Source organism: Lynx rufus, unplaced genomic scaffold (genome assembly GCF_022079265.1).
Source record: "Lynx rufus isolate CCGP_SWC_20201006 ecotype Redwood Valley unplaced genomic scaffold, mLynRuf1.p SCAF_26, whole genome shotgun sequence".
NCBI lineage: Eukaryota > Metazoa > Chordata > Mammalia > Carnivora > Felidae > Lynx > Lynx rufus.
In genome coordinates, this window is record NW_025814841.1 from 6,786,118 (window position 1) to 6,808,257 (window position 22,140).

Genomic DNA, 22,140 nt, shown 5'->3' on the forward strand with positions numbered 1-22,140 from the left:
TCTCTGTAACTATTTTTTTCCCCTTCCCTTCCTCCATGGTCTTCTGTTAAGTTTCTCAACATCCACATATGAGTGAAAACATATGATATCTGTCTTTCTCTGACTGACTTATTTCACTCAGTATAATACCTTCCAGTTCCATCCATGTTGCGGCAAATGGTATGATTTTATTCTTTCAGCAATGAGCCCCTTTACAACACCAATGTAGGGAGCCTGGGTGGCTCAGTTGGTTGAATGTTAGATTCTTGGTTTTGGCTCAGCTCATGATCTCATGGTTCATGAAACTGACCCCTGCATTGGGTTCTGCACTGACAGCATGAAGCCTGCTTGGGATTCTCTCTCTCTCTCTCTCTCTCTCTCTCTCTGCCCATCTCCCACTTGTGCTCATGCTCTCTCTCTCTCTCAAAATAAATAAATAAGTGCGTTTTAAAAAAAATTTTTGAATGTTTGTTTTTGAGAGAGAGAGCAAGTGGGGGAGGCAGAGAGAGGGAGACACAATCCAAAGCAGGCTCCAGGCTCTGGGCTGTCAGCACAGAGCCCCAGGCAGGGCTCAAACCCACAAATGGTGAGATCATGACCTTAGCCGAAGTCAGATGCTTAACGGACTGAGCCCCCCAGACACCCCAGACTTTTTTTAAGGGAGGAGAGAGGGAAGGAAATTAAAGACATGATTGACATGTGTTATGTGCATTAAAATTATGAGCTATCCTAGTCTTTTCTTGCTTGGCGGCACGAGCGAAGAGAGCACCCTGAAGGCCTGGGGCACGCTGTGAGACTACAAGGTGGTGGGGTGCCTCCTGCCCACCCCCAAATGCCATACTCCGCCCCTCTATCGCTTATGAATCTTTGCGCCTAATCAGGTTGTCGCCAAGTTCCGCTTCTGGTGCTTTGTGTCTCAGCTGAAGAAGATGAAGTCTTGGGGGAAATCGTCCACTGTGGACAGGTGTTGGAGAAATCCCCTTGAGGGTGAGGGACTTCAGCACCTGGCTGTGCTCTGACTCCGGCAGGGGCGCCCGCAACCTGTACCGGCAGTACCGGGACCCGACCGCGGCAGGCGCTGTCACCCAGCGCTACTGAGACACGGGCGGGCGCTCCACACCGCGCCGGGCTCACTGGATCCAGGTCATGAAGGTGGAGGAGATCGCAGCCAGCAAGTGCCACCAGCCCTCAGCCCAGCAGTTCCGGGACTCCAAGATCGAGTTCCCGCTGCCCCACTGGGTCCTGCGTCCCCAGCACAAGCCATAATGCACCGCCAAGAGGCCCAACACATATTTTTAGATGCAGAGCCTCCCTGTCCGGAGGTAGGCCCAAAAAGACTCTTTGGGAAAACCAGAGTGCTCAGAAAAAAAATAAAATAAAAAATTTAAAAAGTGGGGGCGCCTGGGTGGCGCAGTCGGTTGGGCGTCCGACTTCAGCCAGGTCACGATCTCGCGCTCTGTGAGTTCGAGCCCCGCGTCAGGCTCTGGGCTGATGGCTCAGAGCCTGGAGCCTGTTTCCGATTCTGTGTCTCCCTCTCTCTCTGCCCCTCCCCCGTTCATGCTCTGTCTCTCTCTGTCCCAAAAATAAATAATAAAATGTTGAAAAAAAAATTAAAAAAAAAAAATTTAAAAAGTGCATGTGGGCTATCCTAATTTTTCTCTGTATATCAACATATATAAATACTTGGATATCAACCATCCTAAACATCCGCAGATATTTTCTGCAATATTGGGGTTGATAACAATGATCGGAAAATCTATCAGTTAGTTATGTTCTATATTCTATAGTTATGTTCTATATTCTATAGAATATATTCTATATTCTATATTCTGTTCTATGTTCTAAGATCAATATAGGATGAAGCAGAGATCTGGTAAATATTGGGCTTAAGGACCCAGGAGACAGGCTGCAGACTTGAAGCTGCTGAGGGCAGAAAACTAGAATGAAATTCCTAGGTACATGTATCTTGTCCAGAGGTCACTGAGAGGAAAAGGCCTAGAGGTGACAGTCTGATGAGAATCAAAGACCATGGAACTGGTCAGGTCAAACAGAGGGACAGATTAGCAGATACAATACAGGAAGTCAAGATCCAGAATGACCGTGGGTTTGCTTCTTTGGAAGACCTGAAAATCAAACCCTCTGCTAAGACCCTTCAGTTTTAAGTTCTCCGCCTTTAACAGCAAACATATTTTCTTCTCTAGGATTTTCTTTTTGAAAGATGAATCTTTTGAATTAATTTTCTTATCATCTCTTACTGAAATGTCACATTATAAGGTTCTATTTTATTTGTTTTAATTTTTTATGACATTATGCAAATACATATACACATATACTTAGGTTTCTCAGGTTGCAAATTCTTAATTCTTCACTTGTGAAAAATTAATGCAAAGTTACATTAGAAGCCTAATTAAGAGAAAACAGTACTCATTGTTAGATGGGAGTGAGGTTGGCGTAGGCACTGGAAGGAGAAGAAAATGAAAGGAACTTCCTCTCTCCTCCAGACTTCCTACGTACGTCTTCTAAATGTAATATTTCAGGGGAATCCATTGTTCATTTTAAAGAAAAACAAAAACTCTACACGTGTTCCTATTGGGTCTATAAATCAGTAAAATATTAAAGTGGAAACAAAAGAATTACCTCCTGGCAATTGACCATTTACGTTAGTCATCAGTCCTTGAATTTGATTGCGTTGCAGATTTGTACTTCTGAAAATAGAATGTCTCAAGTATTGTTTCTAAATCCTCGAATGCTTGCTATGAAATTATTTCCTCTTCTATTCAACACTGAAACACTGAGAAGATCACTGAAAATAGCTCCTGTGATGTATGGAACCAACAGTGTACAAAATCTGGATTGGAAACCCTCCTCTTGTTATTTTTTTTAATGTTTAATTATTTTGAGAGAGAAAGGGGGAGCACCAGTGGCAGAGGGGCACAGAAGGAGGAGGAGATAAAGAATCCCAAGCAGGCTCTGTGCTGTCGGCACAGAGCTCAATACGGGGCTTGATCCCATGAACCATGAGATCATGACCTGAGCCAAAATCAAGAGTCAGGCTCTTAACCGACTGAGCCACCCAGACACCCGTGGGTATCTTCCTCTTCTTGGTAAAAATAAATGATAATACAATTTTAGTGTGAGGGAATCTTTATTTGAACAACACCATCTCAAAATCACAGCATTGTAGTAATTATTCAGTTTTCCCCTCATGTCCTTGCGATATATTATTTAAAAGTTTTGATTTTATCACAGGATATAAAACTCCCAGAAGCAATTTGAAATTGAATACAGATTGCTAGCCCTGACACTTCGGATATATTTCTCCTTTGCTTCGTTATTCAACTATTTTAAAATCTTTTTCTCTTTGATCACTGATAGGAATGTTGGCTCAGCACAGTTATTTTAGCTCCAAACTTGTGATAGTTTTGTTTTGGGGGGTTTGTTGTTTTGAAAACTCCCAAGTATCCGTTTGGGTAAGGTAACAAATTGTTCTCTCTAACCCCAAAAATCAGCTGATGTATTCAAGGTATTACATGTCATTTCTCGTCCGCCTTTTGACATCACACAGGCTTTTAATCAGTCATTTTGGATTCTGACCACATTTGCCAGGAAGTTAACTTTTAAATACGTCTTCTCCTGACATTTCTGACGGGATTCCCCTGGCAAAGGTAGATGGGATTTTTTAAATTGAAACCACCCTAGAAACAGAATTGCTTTTGTTAATTGCTGATGAGTTTCCTGACAATACCATTGAACAGAAGGGAAGGCAAAAAAAGTGGGAGGATGGCACCTGCAAAAACAGGCTGTCCACGGCCAGCAGGGGTTAGTTTATACTTAGTCACCTTTCCTACTGTTTTCTCCCTGCTTAAATGTCTTGAATCTTCTTACTGTTTCAGTGCTATATTCTGCCAAAAATACTAAACACAATTTGAAAGGAAAAGGAAAACGTAAAGATAAAACTTTCAAAAATGATATTGCAGGGGGGATAACACTTTCTTTCTTCCTTAAAATTCTGTCTGTGACAGACTATCTTCAAATAAAAGCCACTGAATCCAGTATCCACTCATCTTAAAATAACACTACTGATAATTGCTAATATTTACCGAGCTATTACTAAGTGCCAGGTGCTGAATGCTTTACACTTATTCCTTCATTTAATTCTCGCAGAAATTCTAAGAAGGAGGTACTTTTATTACCCTCATTATAAAGATGAGGGAATAGACATATAGGAACTTTGATTTATGGACATTCATCTCCCTGTATTAATAATTTTAGAACTTTTACGGGAAGAGCCCTGAGAATTCAAATACACATGCCTACTTTTTTCACCCACTAACTATTAATACCTACAGGTATAATCAGAGCAGAGGACAGCCACAAGACAGTCTCTAGTATTTTTCAAGTTTCAAAAGAGTGTCTTCAGTAATTTTGCTTCAAGGTATATACTCTAGAGAAAGTCTCCCATATGTGCAAAAGGAGACATGTATAAGAAAACTCATTTATTAAGCAGCTAAAATGAATAAGATAGATTTCCATGTATCAACATGGGTAGATCTTGAAAACAATGTTGATTAGGAAAAAAAAAAAAAGAAGGCAGGTAGAATGATACGTTTGGTACAATATCATTTATGTAAAAATGTTGTTTAGCAAAAACTATATTTAGAACATAAAACAACAGAATGTGTTATTTGTGAATATGCACTTATATCATAAAAGGATAACAATGTGAGCCAGAAGGGTAAAACTTTTAGGATAACAGTTACCTTGGGAGGAGAGAAATGGAAGGGGGGGGGCGCTGGGAGGAGTAACAAAGGAGGCTTCAATGCTATAATGTTTCATTTCTTTTGCTTTGAAAAGGAATACAAATATGAGAAAATGTTAACATTTGTTCTTTTAGGAGTTACACAGGTTCCCATATTCTCTGCAAATTTTTGTAATTAAAGAAAGATAAATGGGTATATTTATGCTGATAAGGGGCAGAAATCACTATATTTAGCATGCTTTCCATAAACTTGGGGCGAAATTTTTTTGAAGCACATTTAACTAGCTGCCTATTTATCCATAAAATAATACAGTGTACTATCCATACTATCCATATAACTTTAAGTCTTGTAAATTCAGCACAATCTCCCAAATAAACTAGTTGTAAAAAATGTATTTCTCAGTAATTTCATTAAGGTGAATTTCTTTATGTGGTTTTATGTTATATGGCTCCGTGTCCCAACTCCTGCAATATTATCGAGGCCAGCAGTAAGAATAATTGTCTGGAGACTGTTACAGGCCACATACTTCTGGCCAAAGACTCCTCTTCATGGATCATTATTATCTGGAATGTACATTCTCAAATCTGATTCCCTGACCTGCCCCTTCCTCTCCCTTTCTTCAGGTCCAACAGCAGAGAATTTCATTACGAAGGTAAACACCCCTGAATAGAGTCTAATTGGGCTATGCGGTTTCTATAGGTGAGTGTTCCTCATCACATTATTTGTATAAGGTTCTGGGTCATATCTAAAAATAGTTCAGCTTGAAAATTAATCTAATCTTTGGTTCATTTGCTTTCGTTTGAATCTTTCACTTGCTAGATAAGAACGCAGTTGAATAATGCTAAATCCAGCGTTACTTAAAATGCTATTCATTTTGTTAATGCTATATTTTGAAGTGAGGAAATTATTCATTGTATACATTTTAAAATAATCTCTTTCAGTTATATAACTAGCAATTAGTACCAGTTTGTTTGTGAGAATGTGTTCATAAACATTTTTCATACCTGCCTTGTTTCAAAAAGGATAAAAGATGGGTTACAGATACGTATAATGTAGCACCAGAGAAATTAAATCTCAAGTTAGTGAAGAAATGGAAACAGAGGACTCAAGTCAAGAGTAAGTTAAGTATGGGGTGTCTGGATGGCTCAGTTGGTTGAGCATCTGACTCTTGGTTTTGGTTCAGGTCATGATCCCAGGGTCATGGGATTGAGCCCCACCTCAGGCTTCATGCTGAGTGTGGAGCCTGCTTAAGATTCTCTCTCTCTCTCTCTCTCTCTCCCTCTGTCCCTCTCCCCTCATGCTCTCTCTCTCTAAAATAAAATTTTAAAAATTAAAAGAAAAAGAGTAAATTAAGCGTGTAAAGTGCGTTCTGTTTAATCCATATACAGACCAGAAGGAGGCCACATACATAGGTCTAAGCTTCCTCATGGCCAAGAGAAATACTGTCAGTTCCATTAGGTATCCAGAAGACAAAACAAATGGGGATAATAAACAGGGGAAACACAGCTATTCCAGGTGCTAAAACCAAAAAAAACAACAACAACAAAAAAAAACATTCTTCAGATACAGTCAGAGAGAGTAAATATAGCAACAATTTTCACGGTGCTTTCTTATAAATCCCTTAATGTAAGTCCAAAGTATTACACCAAAGTAAATTCATTAAGGAAATCTGAGAAGAAGGAACCATGCCATTGGATTGGTGGCTGGGAGAGTAGGAAGGGGGTGGTCTAGGCACAATCCAAGGGCTAAAGCATTGCAACTGTTGGTCTTGACATGAGGCTCGTTATCAGGATGACGATAATTTGTTTATCCCAGGACTCTTTGAGAGTGAAAGGGGTACCATTAATAATTAAGCCCCCACAACAGGTATAAGCAGGGATCTCCTGAGCAAACTGGGACATATGGTCATTCTAAGTCCTTGCTCATCACCCACTGATATCCTGCTTCTAGTGCAACACATCACTTTGGACCTAGTCAGGCAAACGTACCCTGTCCAACATAGAGTGAGTCTAACCAGCTCTAGTTATAAGGGGTTCTGGGGATTTCTAGCCCAGGTCACCAGCTCAGAGTAGGGTAACTCATGAATGAGTCAAATAGGGAAGGTAATTAAGAAAGACTGGAATAAACAATGGATAATGGTGGCCTGAGGCTCCAGTCTCTACCAAGAGAAGGTTAAAGGAGATACCATTTCTGATAATGGGTGGGAGGGAGAATGAACCAGATTATAGACAACTGGATGGGTCCCCTGAAGAGGAATGAGATACCCTCCCTCCTAAGGAGCCTAATGAGAGATCTTGTGAAAGAAAACTGCTTGAAGCTGGGATATTGTCATCATGGCTGAAGCACTTAAGCTGTAGTTCTCAAACATGTAGTATGAATTACCCGGAGAGCTTGTTAAAAACTAGATTCCAGGACTACCATCTCACAGATAATGATTCTGTAAGTCTGAGATAGAACCCAGGAATTTATCTTAACAGGTGCTCCATGTGATTCTAGCAATGATGATTCTAGCCTACACTTTGAGAAATACCACCCTACAGGCTGATTCATAGCCCTTCAGGGAGTCTAATCTTTCCACAAGAAAGAGTGGCTTGGGCTGGCTTTGGGGAGTATATGGTGCCATTTCCGTGTGGAAGGTGGTGAGCGAGAGATGGGGCAGGAGGAATTGGTGGATCAGAGCAACTCAGCTTTCAGCCACCTGAAGGATTTTTCCCCTGAGGGTCCTAGGTCCTCAATTTGGAAGAGAAAAGTGCTTTCCTCTCCAGATTCCCTCTATGGTCCTAACAATGAAGAGAACCACCCAAGCAGGGACACAGATGACCCCACTTTTAAAATCCTAGCTGGATTAATTCCCACTCTAGCCGGCTTCCCTTTACCTTGTAATAGCAGCTAACATTTACTGATGATTTACTACATGCCAAGCTTAAGTGCTGTATCTACATTTACTCATTTAGTTCTGAGAACAACTCAAAGGGGTAGGTACTATTTTCCCCCTATTTCATGATGGGTCATGTTGAGAAGGCCTACTATGAAGCGCATCCATGTGTGATCTATGACCACAGTGTGGTCTATGTCAGTGACACCCCTTGTGGTAATGCAGGGCAAAACCCTCACGCCTTACACACTGGGCCCAACACTGTGGGTCATAGGAGTTCAGTAACTTTCCCAAGGTCCCACAGCTAGAACCCAAGTTCTGAAGCCTCACACATGAGAAAAAGGAGGGACTTGCATAAGAAGAAATTTCTGACCTTGCCAGAAAGGGAATTGAACAAACTGGAGATCAATACACTTATTCACATAGGGACAGGTAAAAGTGAGAAGTCAGGAAGTAGCACATTCCAGTGAATCAACTGTGGCAACCGAGAATCTCCCAAGTCTATCTGGATGAGGTCCCAAGGCTGCCTCCCCAAGCCATGTTAAATGATGGTGGAGAATAAAGCCCCAAAGATCACGTTTCTGGTTGCATTTTTTTTTCCCCAGCAGAACCTTCAAGCCAACTTTCTTGCCTCCAATGTCCTGTCCTATAACATGTTGTTTCTATGATACCTTTGGTCCTTGTATTAGAGTGATTTTCTATGTGTCTGTTTCCTTGTCAAGTTTACAAGCTTCTTGAAGGCAAGGACAATGCATTACCACATTTGTATCTCCCAATGACCAGAGAAAACCTCCTTGCTCTCTGTCTTATGTATTGGGCATTAAGTTACCTGCCTTCAAAGTTTAGTGGGAAAGACCTACAAATAAGGATGAAGCACCTTACATAGAAAATTATGGAGGTAAGCACAGGGTTGCTATGGAGCCATAAAGGTGGGCCTGACGTAGCCTGTAAGGACCAGCAAAGGTTGCTACATTGAGCCAGGAAGGGAAGGAGAGGGGAGAGGGCATTCTAGGTATAGTAGACAGCACGTGCAAAGAAAAGTAAATGCTCATGTGTAACAGAGAGGGAGGAAAGAAGAAGGAGGAGAGAAGTGGAGGAAGGAGAAAGGATTTATGGTACCCTAAGTAGTTTAATGTGGATGAAAATTTCACTTTGACTGTGACACCAATGGAGGGGGCTATGGTTGGGGTAGAAAAAGAATATGAATTCTAGAGTCAGACTAACTTGCCTGCATGGTCCAAATCCCAGTTCTGCCACTTACCAGCTATGTAACTTTGAGCAAATTACTTACCCTCAAGCCTCAGATACTAGTTTGTTAATGGGATAAGAATAGCACCTATCTTTTGGGGCGCCTGGGTGGCTCAGTCCATTAAGCATCTGACTTCAGCTCAAGTCACTGTCTCCTGGCTGGTGAGTTCGAGCCCTGCGTCAGGCTCTGTGCTGACAGCTCAGAGCCTGGAGCCTGCTTCAGATTCTGTCTCTGTCTCTCTGTGCCCCTCCCCTGTTCTCTCTGTCTCTCAAATATAAATAAACATTAAAATTTTTTTTTAAAAAAGAATAGCACCTATCTTTTGGGACTCTTGTGATTATTAAATGGCTGAATACTTATAAACCACTTAGAACAATGCCTGTCAGGTAACATGTATTCAGTAAAAAGCAGCTGTTATTGTAACCCTGTTCTCTTCCTCTCATCCCTGCTTTCACTCCATTCTAAGCAAGTCTTACCAATTCTGCCTCTAAACAAATACTGGAACCATCCTCTTTCGTCTCCACCTTGGTTCAAAGAACTATGATTTCTTTCCTAGATTCTTGAAGTAGCCTCCTAATTGGTCTCCCTGCTTCCAGTCTTGCTCTGCCAGAATGTGGTCCCCAGAACAACCAGAATGATCCTTTTCAGAGGTAAATCAGGTGTCTCTCCACTTGAAAATCTATTGTGTCTAATCATATATCATACCAACCAGTTAGAATTCTCCTTATGATGACCTCAAAATGTCTTACATAATTGGCTTCCTCCTGCCTCTTTAACTCCATGTTCTACTCCCTCGTCCTGATTATGCTTCAGTCTCTAGCTGCCTTAAACTTGGCAACTTTGGCTAGGACTTTTGCACCTACTGTTTCCTCTACCTTTCCCATCCCTTCACTTGTTTGCCTCCTCTTGTCTTGTAGAACCCAGCTCAAATGTCAGAGGAGTAGACTTTAGTTGGAGACACCAAACTAAGGTAACAGCCTTCCTGGTTTCTATATGTTACACGGGTAAATTTATTTCCTTTCCTTTATTTCTTTGTTTTTTTTCTTCCTCCCCCCAATTGTGCCACCCCACTCCCCCAGACTATGAGACCACATACAAGGGCTATCTTTTTCATTGCTATATTGGGACCCCCCCCCACTAGGCACTCAATAAATATTTATTGAATTGATTTTGAATGAATTAGAAGACAGTAGGGAAAGAAGGGACAATGCTGCCAAAATTCAAGGCACCTAGGGCCAATTATTATGCCTTTGCAGTAATCTGGTGAATAATGATGAGGCCCTAGCAATAGTTTTCAACCACTAGAATCACCTGGAGAGTTAAAAAAAAAAATATCCTGATGCTTGAGTGCCATCCTCAGAGATACTAACTTAATTGGCAGAGGCAGCCTGGGCATCAGGATTTTTTTAAAGCTCCTCAGGGGATTCTAATGTGCAAAGTAGAAATCACTGCCCTAAAGGCCGAAGGAGAGTATAGAAGGGAGAGTGCAGGAATGTTTAACAGGGATGGTTAATTATGAATTGGAAGTGACTGAAAGGAGGGTGCTTGGTAAGAATCCTCGATTTCTGGTTTGGGCCTGGGTGAATGAGAGACACAAGTTTAGAGGAAAAGAGAAATTCTGTCTTGGACAGGCCGAGTTTGAGGTACCCATGGGGATTCAAGTGGAGATGTTCAATAAATATTTGTTTTTTAATATATCTATGTTGCCTTAGTGAAGAGTAGGAAATCCCTCCAGCTTTCAAGAAGACAAGCAGGAAAAGGCACCTCTGGAAAATATGACAATGTACAGAGTACAAGACCATTTCACTTTGTACAGCCTCTTTACTCAAAACCTCCTTTCAAGCCATTGCCCTATCTGTTCTTAAATGTTCAACATGTTGATACATTCTCAAGGATTATATTATGTATGAATACTGTTCCATAAATCCATTTAACTTACTATTCTGGTACTACTTGTACAAAGTATCCCATTGATTAAATGGTAGGCAGCCTTCAAGGAGTATAAAACAGCTTTAAAACTTCCAATAAATGAAAATAAACATATTCATCATTACTTCTTTTAAGATTTGTGGTAAAAAAAAAAATACTTGGGCTTAACTGCCTTGCTTGTTTAGTTTTCTAATTGGTAAACATTTACTGGGTTACCAAAGCTACCAAGTACCGTCTGAAACACCATGGCTCCTTGGTTTGTTTCTAATTTAAATTGGACAGACACACTAAAACAAGAATAGATAGGGTGATATATTTTGTTAAGTAACAGATGGCAAATGGACATTCTGTCCAGCATCCATAACATTCCATTTCTCAATATGCCAAGGAATCTTGTAGAGAAATCAACTATGAGGGAATGGACCAGGTCTGCAATGAATGTTTATTCAACTAAAAAGAACTGATACTAAATCATGTGCAGGTTAAAAAATTTAAAGGGGGCATGACTGGCTTAAAGGATAAGAGGGGATGGAACAGATAAAGCTGGATTAAAGTAATTCAGAATGTATCAGTAAGTACTGAAGTATGAATTCTGAATACTTAAGCGACTTTGTGAAATTAAGTGATGGGGGGAAGGGAAGAGGAGGGTGGCAGATATTCTCTGCACCCTGACATTGAGCTAAGCGCTGTTGCTAGCAGCCCCTGCTTAAAACTGTAAGAACGAGTGGGTGGGGGCGCAGCCACAGGAGGGGAAAACATTTCACTCGGGGAGCGGCAGAAACTTGCAGCAACATCCCGGCCTTGCTTTCCCTGGGGTTGCCAATCTAGCAGGTGAACCGTGAGAACACAAAGAAACGAATAATTTATGGCGTGCGAAACACCAAAAAGCCAGGGTCCTCGAGTCCAGCATCCTCCATCACCTAGGACGCAGATCCGGCCACCCCACCCATTCTCTTAGGAGACACCTGCCCCGCTAAGGGCGAAGTGCTGCGGGCCGAGGGGCAGAAAGGACGGCTGACTGGCCCGCGTAGAGGACAAGCGAGGGGCTGCCCTCCCGGCCACCCGGTCGCGGGCGGGGCGCGCCGAGACCAGCCGGGGCCAACGCGCCGGAGCTAACGACAGCGTCCCAGAGCCGCCCGCGGCGGGCCCGGTGGGCGTGACGCCATGACGCACGGCACGCGGGCAGCGCGCCGGAGCGAAGCGGAGCGGGGCGGGGCTGGGTGGGTCGGGGGCGGGAGGAAGGAGTGGGAGGAGGAGGCGGAGACAGCGGGGGCTGAAGGAGGGGGAGAATGGCAGTTGTGGCGCTGGTTCCCGGGAACAGCCGTCAAGACAGAACTGCGGAGGAGGAGTTCGGGAAAGCGGCCCTCGGGACCCCTCCTCTGCGTTCCCTCCGCCCCAGCTGAGAGGCGTCTCGGCGGGTCTGAGGAAACCTCCTCCGTACTTCCTTCGGCTTCTGCCGCTGCCGCCGGGAGATGGGCCTGTTCACCCGCACTCCGGCGCCCACCGCCGCTCCGAGGAGTTGAAGGTACGGGCGGGCACGGGAAGAGGTTGCGCCCGGGTAAAGGAGGGCAGGGGCGGCTCCCGTTTCCGACCCGAGGCGCTCTGGCACGGCCGCTGCCCTCGCGCCCCTTCCCGGGACGGAAATGGATTCAGAAATCCCACGGGAAAGGCGCCGCCTCTCGGGCTCAGCCCGGGGCCGAGGCCGGGGCCGGTCCTGGACCTGGGGGTCAGGCCTGGGGCTGGTTCCGCGTCCCCCGCCCGGCGCTGGCGCCCCCTCGGCCGCTCGGGCTCCGCCCGAGCTCTGCTCTCCCGGCCCGGCCAGTCTGTGGAGTCGGCGGCCGACCCAGCAGTGTTGTGACGGGCGGAGCGGCGCTCCCCTGCAGCACTTCCCGGGCCCCTGAAGCAGCCGACACCGAGGGCGGCCGCCGCGGGGAGGCAGCGGGGGTGGAGCGCATTCCTGATGGGTGAAATCGGCTCTAACGGGACCGATTTCCGGGCCTCGCTGTAAATTCGGAGCGGGGGCCACAGCCCCCCAACCCCTGCTGCGGGGGCTTTAGGGAAGGGGAGGCGTGCGCCCGTGAAGGTTCATCCGGGGGAACTGCCACCCCCTTCAGCAGCAGAAATGAGACGAAAAATGGTGTCGCCGTGGGCTCAAAAGATACGTTAACAGGGGCTTAATAGGGGTCTTCCAGGCTTGTCTCCGTCACGCGAAACCTTCAGGGAGTTCCTAGCCTTCGCCCAGGAAGAAACGCCACTGGTTTTGATTTCCAGTTTTTCCTGTCATCTGGGTTCCTTCCCCTCTCTCGTTGCTCTTTCCCCCCGTTTCCAGTAATGGGAAGAAGAAAAAGAAGTTTAGGGTTCATTAACCCCGCGCGGCAAGGGCGATAAGTAAAAGAGGGGAGAGAGGGGTGAAGGCTATTTATGGGAGAAAGAAGGGTCTTCGTTTTTGTTTTTTTTTGTTTTTTTTCTCTTTGGTCTTTAAAGGTGGAAATACGCGAACAATGCTTTATTCTGGGTAATATTTACTATGCAAAACGTTGCCGAATGTTCTGTTGGGTTTACGTCGGAAAGGACCCAGCCTTTCCGTGCTGCTGCGATTTTCAAACCCAGGTGTTGACTGGAAATGCTAGTTTTAAATATTAGTAAACAGTGGAGGCAGCAAGCAGTCTTTCCCCCTGACTGGCTGCCTTGAAATGATCGTGATCTTTTCTTTCAGTCCCACTTCTCTCTTTTTCTTTTTGTGAGAATATGGCTTATTCGTTTTTTATTATTTTAACCTAGATTGCCTTGACTCTTGGTTATGGGAAGTATGACGGTATGCCTTGTTTTCATTTTCAGTTTTGCCATTAACCATCTTAATAGGCAGCTCTCCACGTCTGTTTATAATTGAAGCTATTACCATATTTGCCTTTTTATGCGTCCTTAGCACCCAGCTGCCTGAACTGAATTAAAATGTAAATACTTCTCTCTGTGTAGAAAATGGCGATGATCTATTGTTAACTCTTATTTTCAAGTGTTCTTTCCTTGCCAGTTGCAATTCCATGGTAAAGATTTGGAATTCAGTCTGGGGGCTTAATCAAATTATGCGACAACAACAACAACAAAACCTTTTTCTTTGTTTAATCTTCTCCTTTAAAATGACTGTATACAGTATAACTGAAGTTTAAATTTCATGCCTCCATGGAAACTATTAATGGCACCGCAAGGTGTCTTGCTGAGGGAACAATAATTCTACTTTGGCATCTTATGTTAAAGTATTTTTTTCAATATCTTTGACTTCCAGGAGGATTCTAGTAAGATTAACTTTTAAAACTGCAGCTTGTTTCAGGAATTGAAACACAACCGAAGTCTTCAGATAGTAGCTACTTAAAAAACTGTTGTTTTATTTGGGGAAGGCCTCAGTTGAAGATTAGAGTTTATATAAAGAGCAGTCCCAATTTACTGTCCTCTAACCACTGTTTTAATTTCTTTTTAAAATTTTGGTGGTGATTTGTAGAATTTGGGGTGCTTTTCTACTTGACTAAATGAAACCATATTTTTTTCCACCTAATGTATGAAAGATACTAAGATCAATATCTGTTTTTAAAGATCCTTCATTTTACGGAAAATAAATGCACCTCATAAATTTGAAGTAGGGAAAGTCGTAATTTTTTTTGCAGTTTGAATGTAAGACACCTTGGGGCCACCTCTCTTTAATGGGATCAGATTGAAAGATACTATTCTAATGAGGTTGTTAGATAGAATTAAATATAGGTAATTTGAAGCAAACTTTTTTAACATTTGAAAGAATCTCATATATTATGGCGGGTTCTGATTTTATCTTAACACTTAATTTAGACTTATCACAGAAGTTCTTTGGTTTGTAACCATCTCCCATCCTCCTGCTTTTCTTCTTCCTTTATTTTTTGTTGGTTTTTTTTTAATCTGGAGGGCACTGAGGACTGAACAATGTAATTTTCTGAATTTATCAAAGGGGAAGAGGAGGACAAATATTTGTGATAACATGTAAAAGTCCCTAAGCTAGTTCTGGGCACAGAGTAAGAGTGAGCTGGGGATAAATTTTGTTACATTTACATCTGAATTGCCTCCTTATACTTATTCTGTCTTGAAGTTATAAAGGAAATCTCAGGAATCGTTACTTGTTTTTCTGATGCTACTAACAAGTGACAGTTGATTGTCAAAGGCAGGCTGGTTTTGCACTAAACTTTATGCTCTTTTATTGTTTGGGGCCTGTATAAAAGATAGGCCATTTTGGACTGGAGAGCAAACAGAAGTTGAATTTCTAAACTTATATTTGATTGCATTGTATATTTGATGGCATGGTAGCACTAATAGTTAATGATTGAGAGGACCCATGATCATATATGAAGTATGTTAGCTTAAATTTGGTTTGACTCCTTTTTAGCAAAAGGCTAATGCAGTTACTTAAGGAGAATAGCTACATTTTCCTTAGGTGATTTTTTTTTCCCCCAAATCGGGAGTAATTATTATTTTTCTTCAGTTTTTTTTTTTAATATCATAAAGTGAGTTTTCTGTTTGCTGGCAGCAGATGTGTAACATTGAAACAACTATGTATATAGCCACACCTGCATACAGCTAAAGACCAAGGAATAGTATTCCTTTCCTAAACACATCTGTATTTCAGATGCTGGTAGACTTCAACCAAAAAAGGCAGTGAAATCATTTTGGGTAGTTAAAACTTGGGTACTTCATTTTGTTTCTCAATAACTATCATATATTAGTAATACTTTATTAAATTAGGAAAAATTGCCACCCTTTGATAAAGTACAGCAGTTTTGTTTGTATTTGCTCTCTTTGTAGCTGTCAAACCTAAACATTTAGTTTATTAGTAACATTTTCCTGAAAGTTGTGCCATTAGCCTTAAAATCCTATATATTCTTGACCTATTGATGTTACCTAGTATTTTATTTTAAAAATCATTTGCTAGAGAAATACTACTTGTTAATTTGTTTCTGAAGCCCTATTTGGGAGAGTTTTCTTATGTGAAAGCTTCAGTAGAACAAAACTAATGAGTTGTTTCAGCCCTCAAATAAGTTTGTGCATTGAATTATAAAGCAAAATCCTACAGAAATTACCTCATTTAAGCTGAAAAGAAACTTCAAAACTCAGTCTTGGGTTCAAAAAACTGAAGTTGGCTGCTTGAAATTACGTACACTTATATTTTCAACCTCTTTCCTTCTTTGGAGACCCCTGGAAGTATAAATAACCCTGCTGTAATGTGAATAGCAGGCAGGTTGCCAGTCGAAGAGACAGTCTGAGAGAGGTGAGCCATAAAGAGGGAGCAAACTAGTTAGAGGGAGGGATCAAGAAACCAGGAGAAGCTACTGGGAATGTGATAGTATTAGGCTTCCAGATACATATTATATAGCATAGTAATATAACTAGTGTATCACAAAAATAGTCATTAGTGTGAATCTTTGTTTTGTAATTTCTTAGTTATACATTGACCGTTGCTCCCCCAAATGGTAAAGTATTCTAAAATTAAATTATCTTTATGCATTATCACAAATGAGATAATATATGTAAAATGTGCAGAAGTGTAGGAGATAATTTAAGCTCTTTGATGGCAGGGACCATTCTCTTTCTTCACTGTTAAAGTCTCAGAACGTTGCATAAAGCTTGACAATAATAGATGCTGAGTAAGTATGTACTAACTGAATAAAGTATGTATATTGTGAGGTATCTATGTCATAACTTTCTCTACAGCAGGGCTGTCTAAGAGAAATTTAATGTGAGTCATAAATGTAATTTAAGATTTTCTATTGGCTAAATTAAAGAGAAACAGGTGTATTAATTTTCATAATATATTTTATTTAACTCCGTGTATCCAAAATATTATCATTTCAACATGTATGAATGAGTGCCTTTACATTCTTTTATTCATACTGTCTTTTTTCCAGTATGTGTTCACACTGGGCAGCATAGCTCTAGGGGCATTTTTGTATGAAATGTTTGTTCCTTTCCACAGAAATTCTATTAAATTAGATGCCTTACCTATTTAACTATAGACTCATGGGAAACATCAACCTAAAGACCAATTTGAAAAATCAGCAAGAGACAGAGTGGGTCTCTTAAGTAAATCAAGGAGATGAAAAGAGTGAAATGAAAAGGTTACAAACCTGGAACTGTTTCAGTCATGCTCAGGTGCATCTGCTTGAATACCTGTTTGCTTTTATCAGAATGCTGCACCAACTTTATTTGGCTGTGGAACTTAGCCTAGGGACACTAGTGTTCTCATTGCACTTTGCGTTTTATAAGTGAGAAAACTCTAGAGCTGTTCAGTCCAGTATATCATCACTAGCCACATGGGGCTATTTAAGTTTAAATTAGTTAACATTTTAAAAAATTAAAATTTCAGTTCCCCAGTTGCACCACTCCCATTTCAAATGCTCCATAGCTGTAGGTGGCTACTGGCCACCATATTGGACAGTGCAGGTCTAGAATACTTCCATCATTTCAGAAAGTGCTGTTGGACAATGTGGTAGAGCCAAAAGCTCAGACCACTTTCTATTTTCCCAGACTGAAATTTCATTAATCACCTGGTTTCTGCATGATTATGTTAGTCTTTTTGTTTACAAATCACCATTTGCTTCCCACAGATAAATTTCAGATTTTTCATGGTATTCAAAGCCTTCCACAATCTAACCTAAGTCTCTCACCATTCTACTACCAAAAAACCCCACACTGCAGCCAATTGATCTATTTGGTAAATATGTTAACAAAATGTGGATAGTTTTCACCTCCATGACTTTTCCTATGCATTTGTCTGTCTGGAATACTCTTTTTCATCTTCTCTGCTTATCTAAGGTCCTTCTCTTCTTTCAAGGCCTGACTCGTATCTTATCTCCACAATCATTCTAGGTCAGTGATTATAAATTTTTTTTCCAAATGAGATATTATTAACAGGTTCCAGGCTAGGATGGGAACATCTCTTTTGAAGGCCACCGTTCAACTTACTACGTGATTCCAGAAATTTTTATTAAGGACATTAGTAAAGTGTATTATGTTTATGCAAAAAGGCAAAGGATATTCATCCATAATAATAGTTTAAGTTTTTTTTTCAATATATGAAATTTATTGTCAAATTGGTTTCCATACAACACCCAGTGCTCATCCCAAAAGGTGCCCTCCTCAATACCCATCACCCACCCTCCCCTCCCTCCCACCCTAAGTTTTTTTTTTTTTTTTTTTAATTAAAGGGTATTTTGCTAGCTGTAAGGAAGCATCTATTTGATTTAGCTATATTTGTGAATAACTTCTTACTAGGGAACCACTGCCACCCTTGATTTGGATAAAATAGTCATTGTGCTATATATACATAATATATCTTGTGCTGTACATAATATATCTTTTCTGAATAGTTTTATTTTCGCCATTCACACCTATTTATCTGTCCCTACCCCTCTTTCCAAAGGACCTTCCTTATTTCATGATTTTAAGAATGCCTATTTAAGAAATGTTGGTTATTCATATAAACAAAAACTGAAGGATAGATTAGTTCAGGCAGTTTTTATGTAGATCAGAGATTTAAAATCTGGTGCTGCAATGGGCCTAGTCACCTTTCCAGATTCTGTGTATTATAAGAACATCTTATATTGATTTATTAATTGTAACTGATTCCAATGTAGGAGGTAAGAGGACTTCCCATATGCAGTAGTCTCATGGGAACTTCTTTCTTTTGTTTTTATACTTAGACTTGGTATGATAAGTTACTAATAATGAAAAAAATCTCTTCTGTAAGAGTCTTGTCTGAGTGGTTCAAAGTGTTTCAAAGACATACTTTAATACTACTCCAGTGAAATAGATGATAGCACATTTTCCCTTGTTTTATAGACAGGGTAAGAGAGTGAAGCATAGTCATATTGGGAGAGTTGTAAAACCAAGTGAAGTCTTATATCCTGACTTTCAGTTCAACTTAGTAATTCCAGTTCAGTGTCCTATGTGCTTCTGTATTTGGTCTCAAAAAATATGTTAATTGGTTAGAAAAAGATTATCAGAAAGGCAAAGATTATACTCATTCAACTGGATTTACTAAAGCAGAAGAGTATACTAACATTTGAGAGAATTTGGAGATAACTTATTATTTATTATTGTTTGTTTATTTTAAAAAAAATTTTTTTTTTTCAACGTTTATTTATTTTTTTGGGACAGAGAGAGACAGAGCATGAACGGGGGAGAGGCAGACAGAGAGGGAGACACAGAATCGGAAACAGGCTCCAGGCTCTGAGCCATCAGCCCAGAGCCTGACGTGGGGCTCGAACTCCCGGACCGCGAGATCGTGACCTGGCTGAAGTCGGACGCTTAACCGACTGCGCCACCCAGGCGCCCCTGTTTGTTTATTTTGAGAGAGACAGAAAGAGATCATGAGTGGGTAAAGGGCAGAGAGAGAGAGGGAGACAGAATCCCAAGTAGGGTCCACACTGCCAGCACAGAGCCTGACGCTGGGCCCAAACCCATGCATGAACTACGGGATCATGAGCTGAAATCAAGAGTCGAATGCTTAACCAACTGAGCCACCCAGGTGCCCGAGGATTTGGAGACATTCTTAAAACAAAACCAAAAATTCTTTATCTTACAGTCTAAATTATCCACTTTTCACTCTGGAATATGCTGTATATTAAAACTCTACACATTTGTATGTTAGAATCATAGTCTTTTAGACATTATCTGGTCCAATCACTTCAACTTTCAAATAAGGACATTGAAATTCAAAACAGTAGGTAGACTAAGATTTCAGACTAGGTTAGTAATTCCCTTCTGTTGATCTGTAGCAATGAGTATTTTAACCAGTTCAAAAAATGTTGACACCTAGGTATCTTTTTTAAAACCTATTTTAAAACTTTTTAATGTTTCTGGGCACTCTGTCATGCCCAGCATTTTGCATTATGCTTTCCCACCTATTTCCCTACTGATGTATTGTTTCCCTTTCTGAACAAAGAGGGTCTGGAATGAGCCAGCCAAAATGTCTTTAATCTTTTTTTTAATTGGAAAAATGGAATGAATAATGCCTTTTCTTTCTGCAGTAGCTTGCTTTTTGTAATGGATTAAGTAATGAGTATTATTTGTAATGAATATTACTAAAACCACAAAGTACCATTCTGTTCTACCTCCCAATCACTAACAGGCTTTAAGAGATAAATGTAGCAGGTGTATGTTGTGAAGCTGTTTAAGGACTGCTTCTTTGGAGAAGCTTTGTGGTATATGGGAATCATTTACTCTGAACTTTTAGTTTCTTTTTCTGTGAAATTGTAGAAACTATTTTAAGGATAGAGCTCATGGTAGTGTATTTGAGTCTTTCTAAAGAACTTTGCTGGAAACTGATAGTGACTATGCTAATCATCTGTTTCAGTTACCTCCACTTCACCCATTTATAAGTAGTTGAACTGAAATTATCCCACTTGTAATATTAGAACGATCACTTGAGGTAGGTTTGTAGCTATATAAACTTAAGACTAAAATCATTATTTATATTTACCTTAGAGAATTTAATGTATTATACTGATGTGTTCTAAACTACCAAAAGCCTAACTTTTCTGATTACATTACAAAAGCCCTTTTGGAGCCAAGAATTTGTTTCATTTTATTTCTAGCCTTAAGTGTTACAATCCTTCCAACAGTTTTATCCAGTAGGTGGTTTGTGCCATCCTCTCAGATATTTGTAATAGTTTGGATAATATTTGTTAAGTGGTTAATATGTGCCATACCCTCTGCTGGATTCTTTGTATATGTTATTTCACTTAATCCTAATAATAATCTGGTGGGCTGTAGGTATTGTTCTTATTTTATAGTTGAAGAAACTGTCTTAGTAATTTAACACAATGTCACACACCTAGCTAATATGTGTCAGAGGCTGAACTTGAACCCAGATGTAGTGACTCCAAAGTTTCTGCTTTACTTTCTGGATAAAAAGTTTCTACCATGGGGTGCCTGGGTGGCTTAGTCAGTTAAGCCTCTGACTTTGGCTCAGGTCATGATCTCCTGGTTCGTGGGTTTTAGCCCTGCATCTGGCTCTGTACTGACAGCTCAGAGCCTGGAGCCTGAGCTCCAATTCTGTCTCCCCCTCTCTCTTTGCCCTCCCCCCACTCATGCTCTGTCTCTCCCTCTCTCAAAAACAAACATTTTAAAAAATGGTTGTGGGGGTGCCTGGGTGGCTCAGTCGATTAAGAGTCTGACTTGGGCACAGGTCATGATCTTGTGGTCTATGAGTTTGAACCCCTGTCTGTGCTGACAGCTCAGAGCCTGGAGCCTGTTTCAGATTCTTTGTGTGTGTGTGTGTGTGTGTCTCTCTGCCCCTCCCCTGCTTGTGTCTGTCTGTCTCTCTCTCTCAAAAATAAATAAACGTTAAAATATATATAAAAAAATAGTTGCTATCATTACCCCACATTTGTATAGAATTTAAAAATCCCTTCCTCGGGGCGCCTGGGTGGCTCAGTCGGTTAAGCGTCCGACTTCGGCTCAGGTCACGATTTTGCGGTATGTGAGTTCGAGCCCCACGTCGGGCTCTGTGCTGACTGCTCAGAGCCTGGAGCCTGTTTCCGATTCTGTGTCTCCCTCTCTCTCTGCCCCTCCCCCGTTCATGCTCAGTCTCTCTGTCTCAAAAATAAATAAACGTTAAAAAAAAAATCCCTTCCTCATTTTATCTTCTACTTTAAATTTTTTTACCTCATTTTATCTTCCCCCCACTAAGGTAGGTAAGATTATTGTGTCTGAAATAGATAACCCCCAAATCTCATGGTGGAGCACAATGAAAGAGTTTATTTCTCATCACACAAAAAACCATGTGGATGACTCAGGTATTCAGATTCCTTCCATCTCGTGACTCAGCTGCCCCTATGGCCTGCTTGGAGTCCCCCCCCCCCCCCCCCCCCCCGAGTTACTAGTGAGACCTCAGAGGATGTTTGAAGGGCTGATTTAGGGACCAGTTCTGGAAGGAGCATGCATCATTGAACTCACATTGGTCAGGACTAGACACATGACTGCATCTAGCTACAAATGGAATGGAAAATGTGGTCCTCATATGTGCTCAGGAGGAAAATGAAACAGGTGAGAATATAATATCTATGCCACAGTTGTGTTTTCCCTGTTTTACAGATGATACAGAGAAGTTGTTACTAAACCAAAGCCACAAAACCACTTGGTAGCAATAAATAGAACGCAGATTTCCTTAGAGCTGCATATAATATGGTCACGTTTCTGAGGAGATATACACAAATTGAAAGGCATTTAGACTGTATTTCTAGCATCATTGTTGATTCTTTCTCATTGGACATCAAATATTTTACCTCTTTGTGTCCGTTATGTTTTAAATAGAGATACTGCTATTGACT

General features: G+C 41.1%; 1 protein-coding gene and 1 pseudogene across 1 annotated transcript in view; both read left to right on the top strand.

Moving 5' to 3' along the window:
* Window positions 1-698: 698 nt before the first annotated feature.
* On the top strand, window positions 699-1,278 carry LOC124518968 (60S ribosomal protein L18a-like; annotated as a pseudogene).
* A 10,783-nt stretch (window positions 1,279-12,061) lies between these two features.
* The window catches only part of RNF19A (ring finger protein 19A, RBR E3 ubiquitin protein ligase), a 56,611-nt gene continuing 46,532 nt past the window's right edge, over window positions 12,062-22,140 (top strand). Inside the window, exon 1 of the mRNA XM_047088873.1 lies at window positions 12,062-12,317. The gene's annotated coding sequence lies outside the window, so the exon portion shown is untranslated. The remainder of the gene's footprint in view (window positions 12,318-22,140) is intronic.